This window comes from Pinus tabuliformis, chromosome 1_2 (assembly GCF_031772625.1).
Source record: "Pinus tabuliformis cultivar Carrire ecotype Pingquan chromosome 1_2, CPIR1, whole genome shotgun sequence".
Taxonomy (NCBI): Eukaryota; Viridiplantae; Streptophyta; class Pinopsida; order Pinales; family Pinaceae; genus Pinus; species Pinus tabuliformis.
In genome coordinates this window covers 230,497,568-230,523,200 of record NC_142298.1, presented here as the reverse complement: position 1 = coordinate 230,523,200, position 25,633 = coordinate 230,497,568, and positions in this window count along the sequence as shown.

Sequence of the window (25,633 nt, the reverse complement as noted above, 5' to 3'; positions counted from 1 at the left end):
GGTGTTCTTACCATCACCTCCACTTTGTTTTAGCCGATCATTCACCTCCATTTGATTGTTTACCCCTTTTGAGGAACAGCTACGAAGAGTGATCCTGTTAGCCATGCTTGTGACACTGACGTGATTGGAAAATTCCAAACCTTACCTGGAATCAGCTGCTACCCGAAATTATCACTCGTTCCTTGAAAAATGAGTCTCGTTTAAGCTATTTTCATCTGAGTCGTAAAATATGAAAATATTGTCGAGCAGTTGGCCTCTCCAGCTCATTAAAGCTACCGGGAGTGCTATTCCTCCTCTAGATTTTAATCTTTTTGGACCTGAGAGATTATTACAAAAAAAGATCGAGCGCTTGTTTTGTTCGGCTCATTAAAAATATTGAAAATTCATCCCTTTCACATTATTTTATACTTTTTCGGACTTAAGGGATTATATGACGAAAAAGGATTATTTGAGTTTCCTTTACGTCCCTTTCAGACTCTCTAAAATTGAAAAAGGAACGAGTTATCTTTGTCATTAAACTCGTTAAAACCAAATAGCAACAAACTTGTCCATATAGACAAGAACAAGTTTCACTGTTGCTAGGCTCATTAAAACATAGCGACGGGTTTTCCCGAAGGGCAAATTATAGAACAAGTATATGTTATCCTCCTCAAGCTTGATAAAAATAAAGAGGTACTAGTTAGCAATGACTGGGGAAAAATTGGGAAGAAAACTTGAAGAAACTTTATTGGTAGCAAGTCGCACTTGAACATGACACTTTCACTCCACATCCGAGTAGGGTTGGGTTATTCTGTTCACCAGCCATATCACCATTGGTCCATCGCACCATCCATATTTGGGGTTAACGCTACCAATCCATGTCAGTGTCATCGGTATGTTCAAGAGAAGTCGCTCAGAGAATTCACCTGTGTCTCATCCGCTGCAATACATTCACGCTCCATTCTTTCATGGCCGCCACCCTGAACCCTGTATCATTAGATCGTTTTCACCTCCAAAATCATTTACTCTGTTCCGTGTCATAGATGTGGGATTGATTAATGCCCTATTATGATGGGTTGCTTCTTGTCGACATCAGCTCATTATCTAAGAAGTCGACTTAGGGACAACCCTTTCAGTACTTTGAAGCTTGCATGCCTCAATGGCAAGTTTCTCACTTCCAGCGATAGTTTTACATCAATGGCCTTCGACCGGCATATTTTGCGTGGTGTTCGACACCAAGTTCCTTTTTCACACGACGCGAATTGTACTGTAGTACCTTGAGCATCATCATCATTATAGGTGATTCCTTTCGCGCCTGTTAACAACTTACATCATTGGCTAGTAATCAGGCGATGTCTTTCCATGTTCGACTCCAGAACATCATTCACATGGATCGACTTGTACTCCAAGTGAAGATTGGACAAGTTTGAAGACCCCGGATCTACTTTCATCCATCTGGGCTATGATATATTCAGGAAAATAAAGACATCAAATGTACATTATTGCTACACAGATGATCATCCGAATAAAAGGATGGTGGCTCTATCAGAATCATCAGTCTGCCACACAGACCGTTGTCTGTCTTATGTACATGAAAATGAATTTATAAAGTTGAGTATGGGAATGCCCGCCTCAGTTAGATCATTAAAAATATTATGAAGATAATGTATTGTATTGTATCTTATTACAGGTCGCTTTCTAGCTCGAAAAACTTCGGATCCTCATGATAAAGCATTTCACTCGACATCAAAAGATTAACGACCTCATGCTTTAGGGGGCAACTGTTATAGACATTTTTGGGCACTGCAACCCCCATCATACATGTCCATAAACCAAGGGCTCCTAAGTCCCTAAAAGTGTTGCTTCACACTCTAAAGGAGCAAGGTCATCTGATTACATCATCTCCCAGAAGTTCTCCACAGAAAACTACTCAGAACTGGTCAAAGCTAGACCATACATACTGCCCAGTGCAGAGGGTGCAATGCATCTCACCTGCCCAGTGTAGAGGGTGCGATGCATACTAGAAAGCCCTTCTGTAGGGTGCGATGGGCGAGAGTAGACAAATGGCATAGACAATTTGCAAGGTGGATCATCATGGAATCTTCTAGAAACTTCTCCTGTGACACTTGCCTCTCTGAATTCGCCTAGGGATGAGTAAGAGATCATCAATCTCTAAGTGGAATCAAGAACTATCAGAGAGAGGACACTAATCAAAATCCTAGAAGTTGACTCACCCCCCTGCAATCAGCTATATATGGATCCCTCATCCCAGAGATCCAAGGGCTGGAATTTTGTATATTGTAAGGAAGTGCTATTGGTTTCTTGGTGGAATATCATAGTGTTGGGTGATCTAAGCTTTTCATGAGGTGAAGAGGGGCTTTCATGCTAGGAGGATGAAGATGGGTCAGAACAATTGGTTGTAATCCTCTTTGCTATTCTTGATATTAATAAAGTTATTCAAGGTTTCCTCCACATTCTTGTATGTTTGATGATATATGCATTTGTGTGGTCAATATATATCCGGTCCTATATTGTTTATGATTGTAGATCTCTATTCTTTGATAGTATTATGCTGCTTTGATTCCAAAGGTTCCCTTTGAAGCTGGGTAGACGAAGGAAAAGTGGCAAGGATCTGTCAGAAGGGAGAGGAACCAAGCGCAAGACTGAGGTTGGTGTCCTTTGTTCCCCTCTTATCTACTTCTCATAAAGAAAAGTGAAAGTAGTTTTAGTTTGTTTGCTTCTAAGATAGCTGTCAGTCTTAGTGGGACTAGCAGCTTCGAGTGGACACTAGATTTCCTGATAATAATGATGCAATATAAATTAGAGAAAAATACTATAACCTACTTCTACTATCAATTTATGAAAGCTTAAATATCGAGCTAAACAATATAACCAGAAGAAGAAGAATCAATGCACAATACACATGAAAATACTTTGGGGAAGGCCTCACCTAAAAACCCCACTATCTATATTATCATACAAGGTGGAAATACATAGGAATTATACAAAGCCTTAGCTCTCACAGCTAGCCAGCTCTCAGTACAATCCTCACACATGCTCACACGAAATCTTGGCTTCTCTCAAGCCTTCCTCTCTTCCCTCCAAGCTCCTATTTCCTTGCGTTGTTCCTAGTGGATGATTCTCACCTCACCAAGTGGAACACTACTCTCACACACTATTAGAACTATGAAATGCTCAAAGAACTGTCCCTTCTGCATGCATGAGTTTTCTTTGTAGGAAAAAACATCCAATTGATAGTACATTGTCCTTGACCTTTAGCTCAACTGAGTCTTTCTCAGAATAGACATGCATGAGTTTCTAATGAGGGAATCTTCAGTTAACTAGAGTACACTAGTTGAGTGCATGCATGCATCAACTGACTTTTAACTCTCTATTAGTTCCTCAAACAGTTTGGAACTAATTCAACTGGACTTAGCTCAGTAAATTGAGTTAACTAATTACAATTCAAATATAACTCAACCTTATCTCCTTAATTTAAGGCTTATCTCCTTAATTTAAGGGATAACTCTTTCATGACTTCAGAAATACTTCTAACTTGAATTTCTCCAACTAATCAAGTCAAAATAACTTAATTAATTATTTCCAAGTAGTTGTTAAGACTAAATTTGATTTTAATTCACAATTTAATTCAAGGAAAAAATAAATTAGAATATTCTTGTTGCCAAATTTCAACACTCCCTCTCAACAAGAAAGGGATTATCTGCCACCCTGATCCTCTCTCTATGGAACTCAAATTTACACATTGACAATGCCTTTGTCAAAATGTCAACATCTTGCTCCTCTATCGAAATATATTGTAGCAACATGATCCTCCCATCATCAACAGCTTGCTTTACCTTGTAAAGCTAATGGGAACTCACAATTGACTTATTCTCCAGTCTTGGAGCCACGTCCCAAGCACTGTTATGAACTATGGAGTCATACTTCTCCACCATAACATCAACCCAAATTAGTTGTTTCACTGCTTCCTCAAAGGAAGATGGCTCAATCTCAACACATTCCCCAACAAGGGCCATGTATCTAGTGTACCTCTCAGGCAACCTCCTATGTCTGCATTGAGAAGATGGTGCTCCGACATTCTCTCTCGCATCCTCCAACAATATGTCAGCTTCTCTTGTGTGCTTCCGTCCATCTGTGGAAGACTTTGCTTGCGTGGATGTCTCCACTCCTGAAACCTCTGCATGTGGCTGCTTCACATCAGTCTGAGGCTCCTCCTCCTTAGGAACCAATAGTTTCTCCATAGCCTGTAGTTGGAGCTCCCTTTCAAGGGAAACTCGCATGGCTTTCTGCTCATCAAACTCGAGATCTCTGCAAACCACTGTCCTCTAAATGGTAGGAAAGTACAACCGATTGTTGTGAGGTTTATCATTGTATCCCACAAATATCCCCAACACTGTTGTCGGCTCAAGCTTCTTCCATGCATCCTTTGTCACATGGAAATATGCCCATGAACCAAAGATCCTAAAGTGACCCACATCTGGTCTCTTACCGGAGAAAGCTTCCTCTGGTGTCTTCATCCCAAGTATGAGATGCCAGCTTTTATTTTGCAAATAGACTACTGTGTTGCATGCCTCAGCCCACAAGTGAAGTGGTAGGCCTTGGTCATGCAGCATCGCCCATGCTTCCCCTACAATAGTTTTCTTCTTCCTCTCGGTCACCCCATTCTGCTGCGGGTTATGAGGTGTCATCAACTCTCATTTAATTCCTTCTGCTCCACAGAAGTCCTTAAACTCTTGAGAGACATATTATCCACCATTGTCACTTCTCAAGGCCTTGATATTCTTCCCTGAGTATTTCTCAACCAAAGCTTTGAACTCACAAAACTTTGTGAAGGTTTGGTCCTTCTTCTGCATGAAATCAATCTAGCATTTACGAGAAAAATCATTAATGAAAATCACATAATACCTTTGCATCGCGGTGGATTCCATTGAGAATGGTCCACACACATTAGTATGAACTCACTCTAAGATAGCCTTTACTCAACTGTCTCGATCATGAAAGGAAGACTTGGTGTACCTTCCCAAGTTACAACCTTTGCATGTGTCACCTTTCTCAGGTTTACCTTTGGGAAGTCCTCTAGATATCTGCTGCATTATCTTCAAAGTCCCATGATGCAAATGGCCCAACCGCCTATGCCACAACTCACCAAGGTATTGGCTTTGCACCAATTCTGCTTTTTTACTCAATGTTGCACAATCATCTACCTCTATTTTATAGAGATTCTTCACCTGAATCCCTATCCTCTTGGTCTGACCCATGGCTATGTGTCTTAGGAACACCTTACCTTTACTGAAGACAACATCATAGCCTTTGTCCTCGAACATCATGACCAATACCAAGTTCTTCTTTAGTCTAGGCACATACATCACATCTGTCAAGGTGAGAGGAGCTCTATGCTCCCTCTGAAAAGCATCTGGGCCCACTCTTGAAAAACTATACTTTCTTTCATCACCCATCTCTATGTGCATCTTGAGGTCCTTCTCCTCTAAGGCACAAAATAACTTTTTATCACTGATCATGGGGAATGAGGCTCCACTGTCAAGATACCAAACACAAGCCATCATCAATGACACCATGCATGCGATGAGGGTAAAGTCCATTTCGAACTAAGAGGCTAATGCCTCACCTTCTGATCCTTCCGAGGATCCCTTCTTGGACTTCCTTGATGGGCATTTAGTCAGATAATGTCCCAACTCGTGACAATTAAAGCATCTCAATATAGACTTGTCACCCTTCCCTCCATGAGAAGAATTCGATTTGGAATGGGAAGCCTTCCCCTTCCCTTTCATTGCCTTACTTGCTAAGGCCAGATTTTCTTCATCATCATTCTTGGATGAAGAACCATCTCACGTGCTCCTCTTGATCTCCTCTTGCATCGGATCTAACCGTAGTCATTCCCAATCCGGCAGTTTCTCCCTTCCATTCATAGAGTCCTAGTAGCTATTCCAACTCCTTGGAAGGCCAAGGAGAGCGAGGCTCACCATATCATCATCAACAGTAGTTATTCCCACACTATTAAGCTCATCTCTACAGGTGGTGAGCTTGTTCAGATATGTGGAGATAGTATCACCCTTCTCCATCTTGATTCTTCAAAGCTTATCCTTGAGTGCTAATTTTCTCTGGTCGCTATTGTTCTAGTAGAGGACCTTCAATGTCTTCCACATTGAATATGGAGTATCCTTCCCATGGAGACTCGAGACAATATGGTCTCGAATGCCCTCAAGGATGACCTGTCTCGCCTTCGACACACACTTCTTCTACTCAACCAACTCTTGTGCATTAGTTGAAGTTGGTTTTTGGATTTCTTAATCAATCAAAGCTTTCAAGCCATTATCTTCTAATAGAGTCTCCATTCTATCTTTCCATGCTTGTTATAGATATATTTCGACATTGCAACCCCAATCTTATATGTCAATAAATCAAGGGCTCTTTAACCCCTAAAAGTGTTGTTTCATACCCTAAAGGATCATGGTCAACTGATTACATCATTCCCCAAAAGTTCCACCTGAAAAACCACTCAGAAATAGCCAAAACTGGACCATACTGACTGTTACATTGTCAGGGTGCGATGCATTACTGACTCCACTAGCCAGTTGTGATGCATAATGAGGAGGAATTATGTGGGGTGCAATGAGTGAGGATGGACAAATGTTCGAGACAATTTGATAAGTGGATGCTCATGGAATCTTCTAGAAACTTCTCCTATGACACTTGCCTCTCTGAATTCGCCCAGGGATGAGTAAGAGATCCAAGAAATCTCCAAGTGGAACCAATAACAACAAGTGGAATGACACTAATCAAAAACCCAAAGATGAATCACACCCTTACACACATCTATAAATGGATCCCTCATTTGAGAGATTTAGAGGATGGAATTTTGTAATTTGCAAGGAAGTGCTGATAGTTTGTCTTTCAGAAAGAGCATTGTATTGTTGGGTGATCTTGCTTTTCATGAGGTGAAGAGGGCTTTGATGTTGGGAGGATGATGCCGTATTAGACAACTCGGTTGTAATTCTCCCTTCTATTTTAATAAAGTTCTTTGATTTTTCCTCCATACAATTGTGTATTTCTGAATGTTGTTATTTGTGAATGCCATTGTATGTTCATTGTATTTTTTATTCTGCAATGCTTATGATATGATAGATTCAGATGCTTTGAATGTGTTTTGTTACTTGGTTTCTACAGGTATTCTCTAAGTGGGATAAGTAGGAGAGGAGTTGCAATCTCTATCAAGGGGGAGAGAGATCAAGCAAGGAGTCAAGTGAAAGATACAGGTTGGTTCCTTTACCTCTCCGTTATCTATCATACATAGAGGAAATCCCAAATTGCTTTGATTGTTTGTTTCTAGGATAGCTGCCAATCCTAGAGGGCTAGCAGATCGAAAAGACACTATTTTTCCTGGAAACAAAATGGCGACTCCACTGTGGAGTGAATAGATGATTTTTTGTTATTGTTGTTTTCTTTATAAACTATAAACGAACCCTGAAGTTAGCCAGATATCCTTCGAACTGCTCTTGCTCTGTAAGTGCATAGTAGATGAATGTTGCTTCAGTCAATCTCTGGTTCAGTTTATGAACTAAACATCTAACTTACAAGCATTCTAGATGCCACTGTGGTAGCTCAGTAACCTCCCAATATCATTCCTCTATACTTTGCTCTGTATTGTCCATCATAGCTCAACTTAAATCACTGAAATCATTTCCAAATTTGAGCCAAAACCTACCTCAGTTGCACTCCCTGGCCCATCGCACTGTCTGTCACTGTCAACCAGTATGCATCATACTTCTCGAGCCTGAGAAAGTGCGATTCATCCCTGTTTCTATGAAGCCCAGGTGCGATGACTAATTGAGCCTATTTCCCTCCTTGAAATTTGGGTTTTTTGTCCTTGTTTTCAGCTCTGTTCAGTTGATTTGCTACTTATGAACAGTACCTCATTACTGAAGCCTGCTTGCATCACATAGACCAGCCTCCATTGACTAGGATTAGTAAATGTTTTTATGTATTTTTCCATCATTTACAATCCTTTGTTGAAAAGTTTCTTAAATCGATCTGTCTTTTTGGTACAAAAGTGTCGTAACTGTCATTTTGTGTCAAAAAGAGAAGTGTCGTCGAGTCTCCCTTCTCTGAATAGTCGATTGAACTTTTTTTCATGTATTTGATTTGATTTGTTATTATTCGAAGTGTTAAAAGAATTTTCTATTCGAAATTGGAAAGTTCCATTCGGTCTTCCTTTCTATTTTGAAAAAGAAATTGTCGAAATGTCACTTTGAGTGAAATATTTCAGATCTATACTTAGTTTTCCCTTTTGGCATTTCTCACTTTAAGGGAACGAAAAAAAAATACATGCATTTGCATTTGCATTTAGACTCTGTGCGAAAAATGATTTAGGAAAAGTGCAATTAGTGTGTGCTCTTTGCTCTTTGTTTGAAAGAAATTGAATCTTCTTTCCTTAGTAGCTAGTATTTTCATTGCTAAAAATGAACAACGATTGTTTATCATTGTAGATTGCACAGTTAGGAATTTTACATCTACATCACGCGGTGAACCATTGAAAGACAAACTTCTAAACAAGATCAACTCTAAAATAAATTTCCATGAACTTAACAACGCTTTGGAACCTAACGCAACACATCTAGAGGTCTAGGCTAGAGACATCTTCCGGCATTGTAAAATCTAGTAACTATCGTTTTCATCGAAGGTTGGGTGATTCCTCCTCTTTGATACGACAAGTGCTAGCACGAGCTTGTGCTCCCTGTACCATCGAGTATATATTGGTAGACCACAATAGGCTTACATCCTTTATCCATAGGAAGCCGTGTCTACCGCCCTATCGATCGCAATGCACTGAACACAGCATTCGGGAAGATTGACTACCATACATAAGTCCTTGGTAATTTCTCTTTAATTTATCACCAAGGTGTATATTGCAGTTTTGTGATTGGTTTGGCAATCGCTTTGTCTAGATTTCCAGAGTAGTCACTTTCGTTCCTTTTCAACTCCTTAAAAGAAAGGTCCATCTGAGCACTTGTCACTTCAGGCTCATTAAAAATCAAAGGGGACTAGGTCATCTTTAGTTTTTTCTTGACTCTTAAAAATTGAAAAAGCAAAATTGTGTCAAAGCGTCATTAAAATTTATTAAATTCGGACTAACATCTTTTACCCCTTAATTTTGAGTTGATCAAGTAATCCACAATTGTGGAAGAAAGTCAACCAAAACCCCCTCATTCACGGAGACTAGCGAGTCAACCGTATTTGACTCCGAAAATGAAATCATTCCGAGCAAAATGGTCTCATTTAACTGAGTCCAATTCATCTAGTTTATTTGAAATGTTTATTTCAACATCATTAAATACTACAGTTACTCTGATCATTTCTGGTACATCTACCTTTAGAGAAGAAGTTCCGCATTTACAATAGGACATTAGAACTAATCCTAGTGTAACGGTAGACACTTCTATACCTAAAACAACTCTAGCTAGAACTGATCCAGAGACTGAAGTTCACTTACCTGAACATCTGGAAGTTGAATTCCAAAATTCAAAAGGTATCACCCCTCCAGTATCTGTCACTATAGAAGCTATACCTTCTTCGTCTCCACCTAGACTGATTTCTATAGAAGAGATAGTAGAGGATCTTCCATCGAGTACCCCATTACATTTTGGAACTAGGATCCACTTATATCCTTCTACTCCTGAAGTTAGTTCTTTTAATCATCCTTCATCGCAAGTTCCTGTTGAATCGCTACGAAATATTTTGGATAGACTAAACATGTCTAAGCAACCATAAACCTCTAGGACTGTGTCATGTGATACAACTATTGCAGAGCTTCCTACTGCCATTCTTACAATGTTTGTTGGTATACCATCTGTCACGGCTAGTTATCAATCACTAGCCGGAGTCCCCTCAGGGGTTGTTTCAACGACATGGTATGTTCCCATTTGTTGATCCGGAGTCCCATCTGGTATTTCTTATGTTGAAACTCACAAAATTGATCCTACATGCCAGTATCAATTTGGGAAGACCAGTCTTCAAAGGCCGATATATCCTTTGAACACTGGGCTGCCACCATATGGAGCGCAATATGCTTTTTCATTGTTCCCTCCTGTTGAACAACCATATGAGAGTTCACAACAAAATTCAGGTCAAATTGGAATTACATCTAGCGATTGGGTACCAATACTGCCTCAACAACCAAGGGTTGTATGCTCAATGCAACTGGTCCAACCTATGTGTTAGAAAATTATATATTACAGAGCAATGGAACACATAGAATATTGCATAAATATAAACACAGAAAACACATAAAACTAGAGAGACATAGATATACTTGGTTCACCTAGTTTGGGCTACCTCCACCCCGAACAGCTAGTCCTTCCTTTCTATTATCCAGCAAAATGAAGAGACACAACCTACAACAAATCCACTATAATGTCCTCTATTTTCTCTCACAATCTCACCTCTCTATTTCTCACTCAGAGAATACACATCTATTTACACAACCTCAATACAATGCCCTCATACAAAGAGAGCGGTTGCCTTCTAGGGAAAAAAACCCTAAACTAAACATAAGTTCTACCATCAGATCATCTGCCTAATGAACAACCTAGATTGACTAGAAATTACTATACTTTTACAAGGCAATTTTACATCTGTTTTTAGCTTCAGGGGCGCTGCCAACGAAACCCCTACCGGGGGACCGCTGGCCCCCAGACCTCCCTGTCGGGGTGGATCGGCTCTCCCCGAACCCCCGTGGGGTGGACAAGTCCCCCCTGTACCCTCCCACGTGGAGGGGTGTACAAACTTCCTGGGGTATACATCCAGTTGAAAAAAAGACCTCTAAATAATCATGCTCCACACCCAACAATCTCCCACTTGGAGAATGATTGTAGCAACTCCACCACTGCTTCATTTGTTGGACAATGACTCCTCTTTGGACCTGGCTATTTCTCATCTTCATCATCATCCTTGAAGACCAATTGAAACTGAGCATATTCTCAGTTTCTCCCTAGTTGCAACTTTTGTTAGCATATCTGCAGGATTCTGGCTAGTGTGTATCTTTTCCAGCTTCACCTCTCCATCTTTCAACACTAATCATATGAAATGGTACTTAAGCTGTATGTGTTTAGTCCTGGAATGAAACGATGAGTTCTTTGCAAGATGAATGGCACTTTGGATATCACTGTATAACATTCCCATATCATTCTTCTTACCCAATTCACCCATAAACCTTTGTAACCAAATCATTTCTTTACTAGCCTCTGTAGCAGCAACATACTCTGCTTCTGTTGTTGAAAGTGAAACAACACTTTGGATTTTTGAAACCCAAATGACAACTGTTCCACCTACAGTAAATAGATATCCTGTAGTGCTCCTCCTGTTATCTCTGTCACCTGCCATATCTGTGTCAACATATTCCTATAGAGAAATGTTTGAACCACCAAAGCATAATGCTTAATTTGTGGTACCTTTCAAATATTTGAGAATCCATTTCACTGCCATCCAATGTTCCTTTCCTGGATTGTTCATGTACCTGCTTACAACTCCCACTTCATGTGCAATATCAGGCCTTGTGCAGACCATTTCATACATTAAGCTTCCAACTGCTGATGCATATGGAACTTTAGACATATAATCCATGTCTTCTTGGGTATTTGGGCACATTTCCTTACTAAGTTTGAAATGGCTAGCAAAAGGTGTACTAACTGGTTTTGCATTATGCATATTAAATTTTTTCCACACCTTTTGTATGTACTCATTCTGAGTCAATGTTAATTTGTGATTTTTCCTGTCTTTAGTTATTCTCATACCAAGGATTTATTTTTCGGCTCCAAAATCCTTCATTGCAAATGAAATTGTGAATTTTCTTTTGAGCACATTTATTTCCTACATGTCAGACCCTGCAACAAGCATGTCGTCTATATACAATAACAATATAATATAGCTGCCATCATTTTTCTTTTTCAGATAAACACAATGATCAGAGTGAAATCTAGTATAACCTTGTTCAGACATAAACTTGTCAAATTTTAGATACCATTGCCTTGCAGCCTGTTTTAAGCCATACAGGCTCTTCTTCAACCTGCACACTAGTTTCTCCTTCCCTTTGACCTCATATCCTTGTGGCTGCTGCATATATATCTCTTCCTCCAAATCTCCATGGAGAAAGGTTATCTTTACATCTAACTGCTCAAAATGCAAATCTTCAACTGCTACTAGACTTAAAATAGTTCTGATTGAAGTCATTTTAGCAACAGGAGAAAATATCTCATCAAAATCAATACCTTTCTTCTGTGCAAACCCCTTCACCACAAGTCTAGCTTTGTACCTTTGTTTTCCTCCACCTTCTTCCTTCAGCCTGTAAACCCATTTATTCTGCAATGTAGTTTTACCTGAAGGCAACCTGACTAAGTACCAAGTCTGGTTATGCATTAAGGAGTCCATCTCTTCTTCCATGGCTAGCTCCCAATTCTTCCTGCTTTCAACTTGCATTTCTTCTTCATAACATTCGAGTTCACCAGAATCAATCAACAATAAATAATATAATGAAGGAGAATATTGTTGAGGGGGTATACTTATCCTGGTAGATCTTTTAACACCACTTTCAGGTGTTTGGGGTCCCTGTTGTTGTTGTGGTGGTTGCTGTTGTTGTGGTTGTTGATTCTTATTATTTTCAAGCACCTTTACTTTTTCAGTAATCTCATTAAGAACTGTGTATTCCTTGTTTTTTTTTTCTTGTTTCTTTTCCTGCAATTGATTCTTATACAAGACATTTTCATTGAATATTACATCTCTACTCCTAATGATTTTGTGATTTTCATAATCATATAAGCAATAACCAAAATCATTAACACCATATCCAATAAAGGTACATTTCTTTGATTTTACCTCAAGATTTGTTCTATTTTCTTGATTAATATGGACAAAGGCCTCATAACCAAAAGGCTTTAAGAAAGAGTAGTTTACCTTTTTACCTGTCCATGCTTCCTCTGGAACACCACCATCCAAGGAACTTGAAGGCCCTCTGTTTATTAGATAAACAACAGTATCTATAGCATCTGCCCAAAATTGTAAAGGCAATCCTGCATGCAATCTCATGCACCTTGCACGCTCCATGATTGTTCTGTTCATCCTTTCTGATACACCATTTTCTTGTGGTGTTCTTGGAACTGTCTTCTCTCTATGAATTCCATGCTCTGAATAGTACCTATCAAACTCTTTGCTGTAATATTCACATCCATTGTCTAATTTGAGACACTTCAATTTCTTTCCTGTCTCAACTCAACCAAAGCTTTCCATTTCTTAAAAGTATCAAATACATCATATTTATTCTTAATATAATAAATCCAAGTTTTTCTAGTTGCATCGTCAATAAAAGTAACATAATAATGAGAGCCATCGAGAGATGATACCTGAGCAGGTCCCCACACATCTGTATGAACAAGCTCTAATTTTTCACTCTTCTTTTCTTTCCCAACTCTCAGAAATCTCACTCTCTTCTGTTTTCCATAAATGCAATTCTCACAGAAGTCCAAATCAACATTCTTCAAACCTGGAAACAAGTTCCTTGAGTGAAGAATCTTCATTCCCTTCTCACTCATGTGTCCGAGCCTATGATGCCATAATGCTGCATCTGCTCCTTTGGAAGTTAAAGCATTAACATAGTTAGAAATACCATTGCATAAATACAATGTACCAACCTTTTCGCCTTTTGCTATTACGAGGGCTCCTTTGGTGACCTTCCAAGATTTATCTATGAAAGTTGTACACAACCTTCACCACCTAACTGCCCTGTTGAAATCAGATTTTTCTTTAGATCTACAACATGACTTACCTCCTTTAGTAGCCATTGGTTTCCATTCTATTGTTTTACAAGAACCTTACCTATTCCAACAATTTTACATTGTTTATCATCACCCAAATGGACTTGTCCAAAATATCTTTGAAAATAGTCATGAAAGTATTTCTTATCAGGTGTAGCATGGAATGAGGCCCCTGAAGCACCTGAATCTACCACCCAGGAATCAGTAATATTTTCGAAATAAAGAATCAAAGAATCTTGTAACACCTCACCTGTCACATTTGCTTCATGATTGTTTTCTTGCTGTGCATCTCATTCTTTTCCCTTTCGGGATCTACAGTATTTCTTTAGGTGTCCTTTCTTTCCGCATTTCCAACACACTATCCCCGATCTAGACTTGGATCTGCTTTTCCTTGATTTACTGCGATATCCTGAGCTCTTTCCTCTTTCCATTTTTATTTCCCTAGACTCTGCACTCAAAGCATTACTCGATGTCTCACAGGAGATTTTTTGTTGCATTTCCTCACTAAGTATAGCATCGACAACATCATCAAACTTTAAAGTACTAGATCCAGAAACAGAGTTGCTAATGGCCATTACTAAACCATTCCAACTTTCTGGCAATGAGCACAAGAATAATAGAGCTCTAACTTCATCATCAAAGTTTACCCCTACAGAAGTTAACTGACTTGTATGTTCAGTATTAAAATCATTTAAATGGTCTGCAATAGATCCACCTTCCGACATCTTCATATTAAATAACCGTTTCATAAGAAATACCTTGTTTGAGGCTGAGTGTTTTTCATATAGTTTCACGAATGCCTTAATCAAACCCTTTGTCATTGTTTCCTTCAAAATGTTGAAGGTGACTGATGCTGCGAGGCACAACCATACTGTTTCGATTGCCTTTCTATCAAGAACGTTCCATTCTTCATCTATCATACCTGTTGGCATCTTTGTTTTTCCACCCAATGATAGGTACAGATCTTTCTAATACAGATAATCTTCCATCTGCATCTTGCACAGTGAGAAGTTTTGGCCGTTAAATTTCTCGACCCTAAACTTACCATCTTCCACCATTTCTCCCACTCAAATGAGGAACCCTTCTTTCCTACGAGTTTATCAGCCAAATAGACCTTCGGCTTTGATACCATTTGTTATAAAATTATATATTATAAAGCAATGGAACACATATAATATTGCATAAATATAAACACAGAAAACACATAAAACCAAAGAGACACAGATATATGTGGTTCATCCATTTTGGGCTACATCCACCCCAAATAGCCAGTCCTTCCTGTCTATTATCTAGCAAAATGAAGAGACACAACCTACAACAGATTTGCTGTAATATCCTCTGTTTTCTCTCACAGTCTCACCTCTCTATTTCTCGGTTGGAGAATACACATCTATTTACACAACCTCAATATAATGCCCTCATACAAAGAGAGGGGTTTCCTTCTATGGAAGAAACCCTAAACTAAACATAAGATCTACCATCAGATCATCCACCTAATGAACGACCCAGATTGACTAGGAATTACTATAATTTTACAAGGCAATTTTACATCTATTTTCAGTTTCGGGGGCATTGCCCCGAAACCCCTGCTGGGGGATCTCTAGCCCCGGGACCCCCCAGCGGAGGGGGGGGCAGCCCTCCCCCCCCTCAGCACCTAAATCTGCCTTAGGCTGAAGGAAGGCAAAAATTAGGGTAACCACAAACCACGCTCAATCTGGTAGCTAGCCCTACTAGAGCAAGAGAGGGCTCTCTTCGAGTCACGCTCAGTGAATAGATGATCGAAAACAGTCTAAGATGACTTACAATGCAATATTTACCTTAGGCTAGTAAGTGAATATGGATTCGGGAAAACAATTTTCATGAATGACCGAGCTTCTGGGATGGTATGGAACCAACGGTCAACAAAGAACAGAGAATTTAATACAAAGGCACAGATTATTCCGTGAGGCAAGGTAGGTGGAAAATGTAACAATTTAGTTTGAGGTACCGCGGCATGAATAGATTGTTGAAGAAAGTGAAAAGGGCATAGTGACATGAATCCTTTTCAACAGAAGAATAACACTGAACATGAAATTTTCCCACAGGTAGAGCAATAAAATTGAATTCTACCTAATCTCACTCAGAAAATTTCACTGGAAATGAGCATGAATGGAATTATGAAACATAACGAAATACATATGAAAACAAAAGAGACACATTTGCTACACTCACAACCATAAAAATATCATGAAACAAAGTCGCTGCCTTTCATTAATTCTCTATCAAAATACACAGTGAAGAAACAAAGTTTCTTTCCCACGGTCTCCCATAAGTTACAAGCCAACCAACCCTTTGAAAATAGCTTGCATACAATATATAGAATGTGCCGTGAAGAGATATAACGCCCAAGGGTTGGGGAGTTACTCGAATCATTACAAAATGGAGATGAAGAGCCAACCATCAGCGACAGGTGCAGCATTACAAACATGACAAATGGCTTGGGTGACCATTTGCCTTCCTTCGCCACTTGGATAGAAGCCAATCTAGGGAAAAAATACTTTAAATGCCACCTTTGGTGCCAAAAAACTGAAGTGTAGATGAGCGGGCCCACTTGGAGAAGTCGCGAACCGCAATTTCGCGAAACGGAAGCAAATTGGCAATTTTTTCCTCTATGCGCCGCGCCATTTTTTCTGTGTGTTGCGCTACTTTGGGACCTTTTTTGGGGCACTTGAAGGTGTCCAAAATGTGCCCAAGTGGGCTTGTTGGAAAGCCTGTCCTATCTACTTCCTAAATCCACTAGAAGTTTTGAATTTGGTGCTCATTTGCCCCTCCAAATTTCATTCTCTGAAGACTGCTTTCTGTGTGTCAAAAATGTGGCAGAGAGGCCATTTTTGGGTGATTTTGACCTTTAGGAGACTCATATCTTGTAAAAATTTCTTGCCCGGATACCAGTAGTTGTGATTTTCCATGCTGAATCTAAAAATTCAAGCCATTCCTCATTTGTAGCTCTAGAATTTTAGGGTCGCGCCAGTGGCGCGACGCACAGGGAGAAAAAACCTGTTTGTGCACAAAAATTTGTCAAATGACCAAAAATGCTCCAAATTTCTTGCCCAAACACCAATGGTCATGATTGTTTACGCTGAATCCAAAAATTTAAACCTTTATTCATTTGGAGCTCTATATTTTTAGCGTCGCGCTAGTGCGCGGCGCACAGGGAATTGGGGCGGCACATATAGCTTGTGCATAGATGTTTTTGCAGGAGACTTTTGGAGGTCTTCCCGATGTCCAACTTGGGCACAAGATAGCTCATTGGAACGGTCCTTGAGTCTAATTTATAACCCAACTAGAATTTTGCTATTTGGAGTTCATTTTCCCTATCAAAAATCAAATCTCCAAAGACTGGTCAAAATGTGCCAAATGAGGCTGCCTAAAGGAAGAGTGTTGTTACAGTCAACTTTTAAATGCCTTCCTCAACTCCAAATTGAGATCATGATAGCTCATTGGAAATATATTGGTCTCTAGTTATCATTTGACTCATCAAGCAAGTCATTTGGCCAACTGAGCTAGGAGAAATTTTGATTTTCCTAAGGTCACTTCATAGGTGCATCATTTCTCCCTAGGCGACTATATTTTTGACATTTCTCCAAAACCATGACACCTGTGTAAAAAGTGAAGGATGTTTTTCCTTTTTGGCATGTTTTGGACAAACACCTCTCTCAGTTTTCAAAAATTCATCTTTGATTGCTTAGAAAAATCATTTGAGTGAAACCTACCCCGATGTGTGGAATAAGGGATTTGTCAAAATGAAGCGAAATGAAGGGGATAAGGAGCTTCTAAATTCTTGAGGAAATTTTTGGAAGTAGGGAGGGAGGTTAGGAAGTAGGGGAAAGTGGAATCTCTGAAATTGAGTGAGGGGAAGGGGTCCAAAAAGGCAAAACACAGGCCCAACCTAGAAAACTGCCAGGTTGTAGCAAGAAATTAGGGTTTGTGCGAAAATGAGGAATTTGGGGGATCTCAGTGATGCAAAGTGTTTGATAAGGTACTTTAAGGATAGGGGAAGGTGTATGAACATTAGGATACAAGCTTTGGCGATGATTTGGCCGTCCAAGAGAAATTGCCTTCAAAACCCTAGGAGAGGGAAATGACCTCACCTAGGCACAACTGAAGCATGAACAAGGTGCAAAATGACCCAGCGAGACTTGACATGATAATGAAAACTCTCTGAATGATGGTACACTCAGCTGAACGGTGATATGGACTAACATTTGGATGATTTTGACAAGGGTAAAATCAAACCCTAGACCTAATGCCTAGTGACCAAATTTTGCTTGAAGACTCACTGAAATGACAAAATTTGACCTTGACACCTTAAAATCACTTTGTAAGAGCATGTTTGATTACTGGAGGAAGGTTTCAAAGACTGACACTAACATTGGCTCCAATAGGAATGGCAGCTCCTTGAAGGTGCCAAGAACTGCAGATCTTTGGGTGAGCAGACAGTGCCTTCGTCCATTGGACTATGGAGTCCATTATTCCGACAAACCAACATGACTCAATTTACTGAATGAAACTTGAATGAAACTGACTCAATGTGAATTGAAATGACTGAAAAACTTGACTCTATGCAAAAGGAAATGACTCATGACTGACTTAATTAAAACAACTGACAAAACTTATTCAATGGCAGTAGTCCATCAAGATTCAAGGGTTTCAAATCATGATGACAGCCACCTGTGTACTAATGCAATATGTACAATCATGTGTAATGTGTCTTCCAATGTAAGCAATCAAGTAGATGCCTCCTTGATTGATTCTCCGGATCAGATCTTCTAGTGAACAACAGATACTGGTAACTGGGCATCCAAAAAACTAATTGACCCTGATCTCCTTCATCACCGAATACTGCAATAATCACCTTCCCTGCTGAATGTAACAAATCTGCCATTGGATCCTAAAAAACATGAAGATTTTCCTCCTACTGAAGAAACAAGGTGTCCTTTGCTTCAAATTCTGATATTCCTTCATCATGTGCTTCAGTAAAACTATGCTCCTGGGCTTCAAAAAACTCTAAACAGCTAGATGAGTAGATATCTTCTTGGAAAAACATTTCAACACATGAAACATATGAAGAGGAATCTGAATGGAAATCCTGAATGTTTTGATCTTCTGTGGTGTGAATGTATTGAATGCAGGTCTGATCTTGTTTTTCATACACTGACTAGATTACCTCCTCATAAGGCTGTATTCTAATGAGCTGAGAACATTTGGATCCAAAACTTTGGCTTCTTCATCCTAGATGATTTCAGCAGCAGAGTTCTCTTTCATAGGATTCCATGCATTCTTGGTCATCACAGTCTGAATCTAGAACTGAAATAGTTGTCCTGACATTATCACATTCTGAAATTAGAACTGAACTTACTTACATGCCGTCTTCTTCTATTGACATATCTAAACTGACACTTTTTCTTTCATCAACTTCAGCCATATGGAACTCTTCAACCTGCTGATCTATTTCATATAATTCATGTTGACTGTCAAGATGCAGAATTCTTTCATCTTCCACCGTACTAAAATCTTGATCATGCTGCAAATTTTCATGATCGTCTTTACGCTGCTGAAAGGGATTTTCATACATGGCTTCCATGATCTCATCATCCATGAAATTATCATCTTCATAATATTTTTCAAGGGTTTCAATAAAAGTAGAAGCATGTTTGCAACAGTGATGAACTAGATTTAATGATGGATAAGATTCTTTATACTTCTCAAAGAATATTGAATGAAAATCCTTTAGACAATAAACGGAAGCAGGTGGAAAACTTTCATACCAAGATCGGGCTTCGTCTTCCAGAGTAGCCATAAACATTTTCATCAAACAGTCTTTAGGAAAATTGATCTTTAATCTATGCACATGAATGTGAAATTTCAACAGATGAAGAGCAGCGTCATTACCTTCCACATTTCTGAACACAGGCAAATTCTTTGACCAATCTACCTTCGGCATTTTATTTGGAAAACCTGGGATGTGATCTCGGCTCATGGGAGCATATCTTCTTGCAATCTGCTCCATTTTTAAAATGTCAAAGCTACTGATCTCTCTACAGTGGAGTCACTATGAAGCACCGATTGCTGGATTCTTCAGTGAATGGAGTCACCAGGTGAATGCTTTCAGCCTTTCCAGTGTCTGATCGTCGTCCACCATCAACAATCAGATCGAAACTTGAGATATGAACTGGGGCAAGACAATCTACAAGTAAACTTCTTCCCCAGTGGAGTCACCCCTATGTTAGCACCTAAATCTGCCTTAGGTTGAAGGAAGGCAAAAATTAGGGTAACCACAAACCACGCTCAATCTGGTAGCTAGCCCTACCAGAGCAGGAGAGGGCTCTCTCCGAGTCATGCTCATTGAATAGATGATCGAAAATGGTTTGAGATGAATTACAATGCAATATTTACCTTAGGCTAGTAAGTGAATAGGGATTCAGGAAAACAATTTTCATGAGTGACCGAGCTTCTAGGATGGTATAGGACCAACGGTCAACAAAGAACATAGAATTTAATACAAAGGCACAAATTATTCCGTGAGGCAAGGTAGGTGGAAAATGTAACAATTTAGTTTGAGGTACCGCGGCATGAATAGATTGCTGAAGAAAGTGAAAAGGGCATAGTGACATGAATCATTTTCAACAGAAGAATAACACTGAACATGAAATTTTCCCACAGGCAGAGCAATAAAATTGAATTCTACCTAATCTCACTCCGAAAATTTCACTGGAAATGAACATGAATGGAATTATGAAACATAACGAAATACTTATGAAAATAGAAGAGACACATTTCCTACACTCATAACCACAAGAATCTCATGAAACAGAGCTGTTGTCTTTCATTAATTCTCTGTCAAAATACACAGTGAAGAAACAAAGTTTCTTTCCCACAGTCTCCTAGAAGTTACAAGCCAACCAAACCTTTACAAATAGCTTGCATACAATAGATAGAATGTGCCATGAAGAGGTAGAACGCCCAAGGGTTGGGGAGTTACTCGAATCATTACAAAATGGAGATGAAGAGCCAACCATCAGCTACAGGTGCAGCGTTACAAACATGACAAATGGCTTGGGTGACCATTTGCCTTCCTTCATCACTTGGATAGAAGCCAATCTAGGGAAAAAATATTTTAAATGCCACCTTTGGTGCCAAAAAACTGAAGTGTAGATGAGAAGACCCACTTGGAGAAGTCGCAAACCGAAAATTCGCGAAACGGAAGAAAATTGGCAATTTTTTCCTCTGTGCGCAGCGCCATTTTTTTTGTGCATCGCGCTACTTTGGGACCTACGTTGGGGCACTTGAAAGTGTCCAAAATGTTCCCAAGTGGGCTTGTTGGAAATCCTGTCCTGTCTACTTCCTCACCCCTCTGGAAGTTTTGAATTTGGTGCTCATTTTCCCCTCCAAATCTTCATTCTCCCAAGACTGCTTTCTGTGTGTCAAAAAAGTGGCAGAGAGGCCATTTTTAGGTGTTTTTTGACCTTTAGGAGACTCATATCTTGTCAAAATTTCTTTCCCGGACACCAGTAGTCGTGATTTTCCATGTTGAATCCAAAAATTCAAGCCATTCCTCATTTTTAGCTCTAGAATTTTAGGGTCGCGCCAGTGGCGCGACGCACAGGGAGAAAAAACCTGTTTGTGCACAAAAATTTGTCAAATGACCAAAAATGCCCCAAAAATGCTCCAAATTTCTTGCCCAAACACCAGTGGTCATGATTTTTTATGCTGAATCCAAAAATTTAAACCTTTATTCATTTGTAGCTCTAGATTTTAGCGTCGTGCCAGTGCGCGGCGCACAGGGAAGTGGCGCGGTGCACTGGGCTTGAGGCACGGCGCATATAGCCTGTGCATAGCTTTCTTTGCAGGAGACTTTTGGAGGCCTTCCCGGTATCTAGATTGGGCAAAAGATAGCTCGTTGGAAAGGTATTTGAGTCTACTTTCTAACCCAATGATAATTTTTCAATTTGGAGTTTATTTTCCTTGTCAAAAATTAAATCTTCCAAGACTGGAAAAAATGTGCCAAATGAGGCTGCCTAAAGGCCGAGTGCTGTTACAGTCAACTTTTGAATGCCTTCCTAAACTCCAAATTGATCTCATGATAGCTCATTGGAAGTTTCTTGGTCTCTAGTCATCATTGGATGCATAAAGAAAGTCATTTGGCCAACTGAGCTAGGAGAAAGTTTGATTTTCCTAAGGTCACTTCATAGGTGCATCATTTCTCCCGAGGCGACTATATTTTTGACATTTCTCCAAAACCATGACACCTGTGTAAAACGTGAAGGAGGGTTTTCATTTTTGGCATTTTTTGGACAAAAACCTCTCTCAATTTTCAAAAAATCATCTTTTATTGCTCAGAAACATCATTTGAGTGAAACCTACCCCGATGTGTGGAACAAGGGATTTGTCGAAATGAAGTGAAATGAAGGGGATAGGGAGCTTCTAAATTCTTGAGGAAATTTTTGGAAGTAGGGAGGGAGTTTAGGAAGTAGGAGAAAGTGGAATATCTCAAATTGAGTGAGGGGAAGGGGTCCAAAAAGGAAAAACACAGGCCCAACCTAGAAAACTGTCAAGTTGTAGCAAGAAACTAGGGTCTGTGCAAAAATGAGGAATTTGGGGGATCTCAGTGATGGGAAGTGTTTGATAAGGTACTTTAAGGATAGGGGAAGGTGTATGAACATTAGGATACAATTTTTGCCGATGATTTGGCCGTCCAAGAGAAATTTCCTTCAAAACCGTAGGAGAGGGAAATGACCTCACCTAGGCACAACTGAAGCATGAACAAGGTGCAAAATGACCCAATGGGACTTGACATGATAATGAAAACTCTCTAAATGATGGTACACTCAGCTTAACGATGATATGGACTGACATTTGGATGGCTTTGACAAGGGTAAAATCAAACCCTAGACCTAATGCCTAGTGACCAAATTTTGCTTGAAGACTCACTGAAATGACAAAATTTGACCTTGACACCTTAAAATCACTTTGTAAGATCATGTTTGATCACTGAAGGAAGGCAGAAAAGACTGAAACTAACACCCCCAAACCCCCGCAGAGGGGACAAGTCCCCCCACACCCCCCCACGTGGAGGGGTGTACAAACTTCCTGGGGTATACATCCGGTTGAAACAAAGACCTCTAAATAATCATACTCTACACCCAACATTGTTTCGAATATTCCCACTACACCTACTATTGTGACTGTGTCGCAAGTACAAGCACTGCCTGTTGTGTGTCAGCCTCAAGTCTCTCAGGTTGCAATACAATAGCCTCTTGTCTCTACGACTCAATCACAACCTCAGGTTAGTGCTTCCTTACCTGGAACGACTCAGGCTCAAATGGGTACTATCACTCTGCATCTTGGTCAATTCCAGTATTGGACAATAGCAAATGGTCCAACAAGCATTGTTTGTACAATATCAACAATCGCAATTCCAGCAAACTTACCAAGGACCTGAGCAACAAAGATTTGTAGGTAATGGACAACCGCATTTTCAAAATGGTTATCAACAACCATACTATAATGGTTATGTCCGACAACCTTATCAAAGTTACCAGCATCAGATACATTATGCTAGTATGCAAAGACCTACTTCTCAGGCGATCCCATCTTATCCTAGGTATGCGTCACCAAACTTGAATCAACAGTTGCCTTTTGTAGCAACTCTAGAATTACCAAATTTGAATCAGCTGACAAACGATCCAATTGCATACGCTCCTTGGTGGCCAGCAATTCCTCATAAACTTCCCCCCGATATTCCTAAATTCAATGGAAATCTAGGTGAAGATCCATCGAATCACGTAATGACTTTTCATTTGTGGTGCTCATCTAACACCCTCAATGATGATTCGATCATGCTTCACCTTTTTCAGAGAATGCTAACTAGTCTGGTAGTGAAATGGTATATTGAATTGCCTAGAGCTTCATTTGATAACTTCAGCACCCTTGCCACTACCTTTCTAACCCAATTTCAATTACCCATAAGGTACGAAACGGGAATAGAAATCCTTACCAACTTTAAACAGACAACAACCACTCACATATATGATCATATTCATGAGTGGAGACATCGTCGTCGAATGGTAAAGACCTATGTTCTTGATCAGCTTCTAGCTGAGTGGTTTATTAAGTCCTTATTGCCTTCTATTACTAAGGACGTGGCAAAAGGAGGAGTTGTCACTAAAGAGCAAGTCATTGCTCGTGCCCAATATTTAGACTTGATATATACTCAGTCTAACACACTCTACGACAAAATTCCTGACACTCCTAGACTAGAATTTTCCGTTCCTCCTCCTCCTAAATCGAACAGGGACTCTCATGCCGATGATGGCATTATTGGTACCTCAAGCATGCAAACCGAAAAGGCTCCATCTGGTAAAGCCATTGCAGTTTGTAGTCAAAAAGCAAATGACAAACCTCTTGCCTCGGAGATTACTGCCATGTCATCTGACAAGGGCAAGAATCCAAAGCAACCAGGGGGCAAGAATAAAGGGAAAAATAATAAGCAGAAATAGGAAAATTCACCTCCTGAAAAATCTTCTGAGAACCCTGTGGGCAAAAGAAACCTCGTTATCCATGTTTAATATGTAACGACAAGAATTACAGAAAAAATTGTCCACATCGAGCTGAGGTTGCAAAATTTTTAAAGACTTCAACTACCTCAGCGGTGTTGACAGATCCATTTCTGAACCCAGAAACTAATCTGGTTGCCATCGATCATGCTTCCCCATCCCAAGTGCTTATTCTATCCATCTCGAAACAACAAAATGATGCTTTGATATCGACAAGGAATAAAGATTATGGGAATCCAAAGTCGTCGAATAACAAGGCTATAGATCAACCAAGTAGTTCGATAACAACTTCGCGAGAAGTTGTTCCACCCATCATTCCTGAATTAACAATAAAGCCGCCAAAGGGAGTAATACATAAATCGACATTTAATCCTTGTGCTTGAGTAGCACAAATTATAATAGTGAAGGATTTGGCTCAATTTCCATCTGCTATGTCAACGCTTGAAGTACTGCAGAATTGCCCCTCCCAAAAGCAGGCTTTGTTATCAGCAATAGGTGGCATTGATCCAGCGGATTCTAATCTTGTGGCCTTTAACCATAAAGGATATGAACCTCAGTTACCAACCCAACTCACTTTCCTTATACAGGTAAAAGCCCTCAATAAAAATATTCATCGAACAATAATTGATGAGGGGGAACCTACCTGTATTATGTCAATGAGTTGCTGGAAAACTTTAGGATCACCACCCTTGTCATGATCATCAACAACATTAAAAGCATTCGATGGAAGAACATACACGCCATATGGGATTTTAAGTAACTTTCAAGTTGAACTGGGGGACAAGACAGTAAAAATTGAAGTCGAGGTCATTGACGGAAACCTTGACTACAATATCATGCTAGGAAGGCCCTGGATTTATGTTATGGCTGCCGTTGTGTCAACATATTTTAGAAATATTGCATTTCCCTTCCAAGGTGGAATTAAAATCGTTGACCAACCAACCTTTTTCCCCAATAGTTCACAAGCTATTGGAATCATTCCGTTGATCCATGGAAGTTCTCAATCACTTCAAAATGTCAGAGTAGGTCTCCTAAAAGACCCTTCCTTAATGGGTACTTTTGCCCTCCCGCCTCCAAGTAATCTGGCAGAAGTGGCCACAATGGAAAACTATCATATGATCTCTTCTACATCGTCTAAGATTAAGAAGAAATCCTACCATTTTGATAGTGTGGATCATTGTGAGGTTTTGCCCCCAAGCCCCATAGAATCTTTGTAGC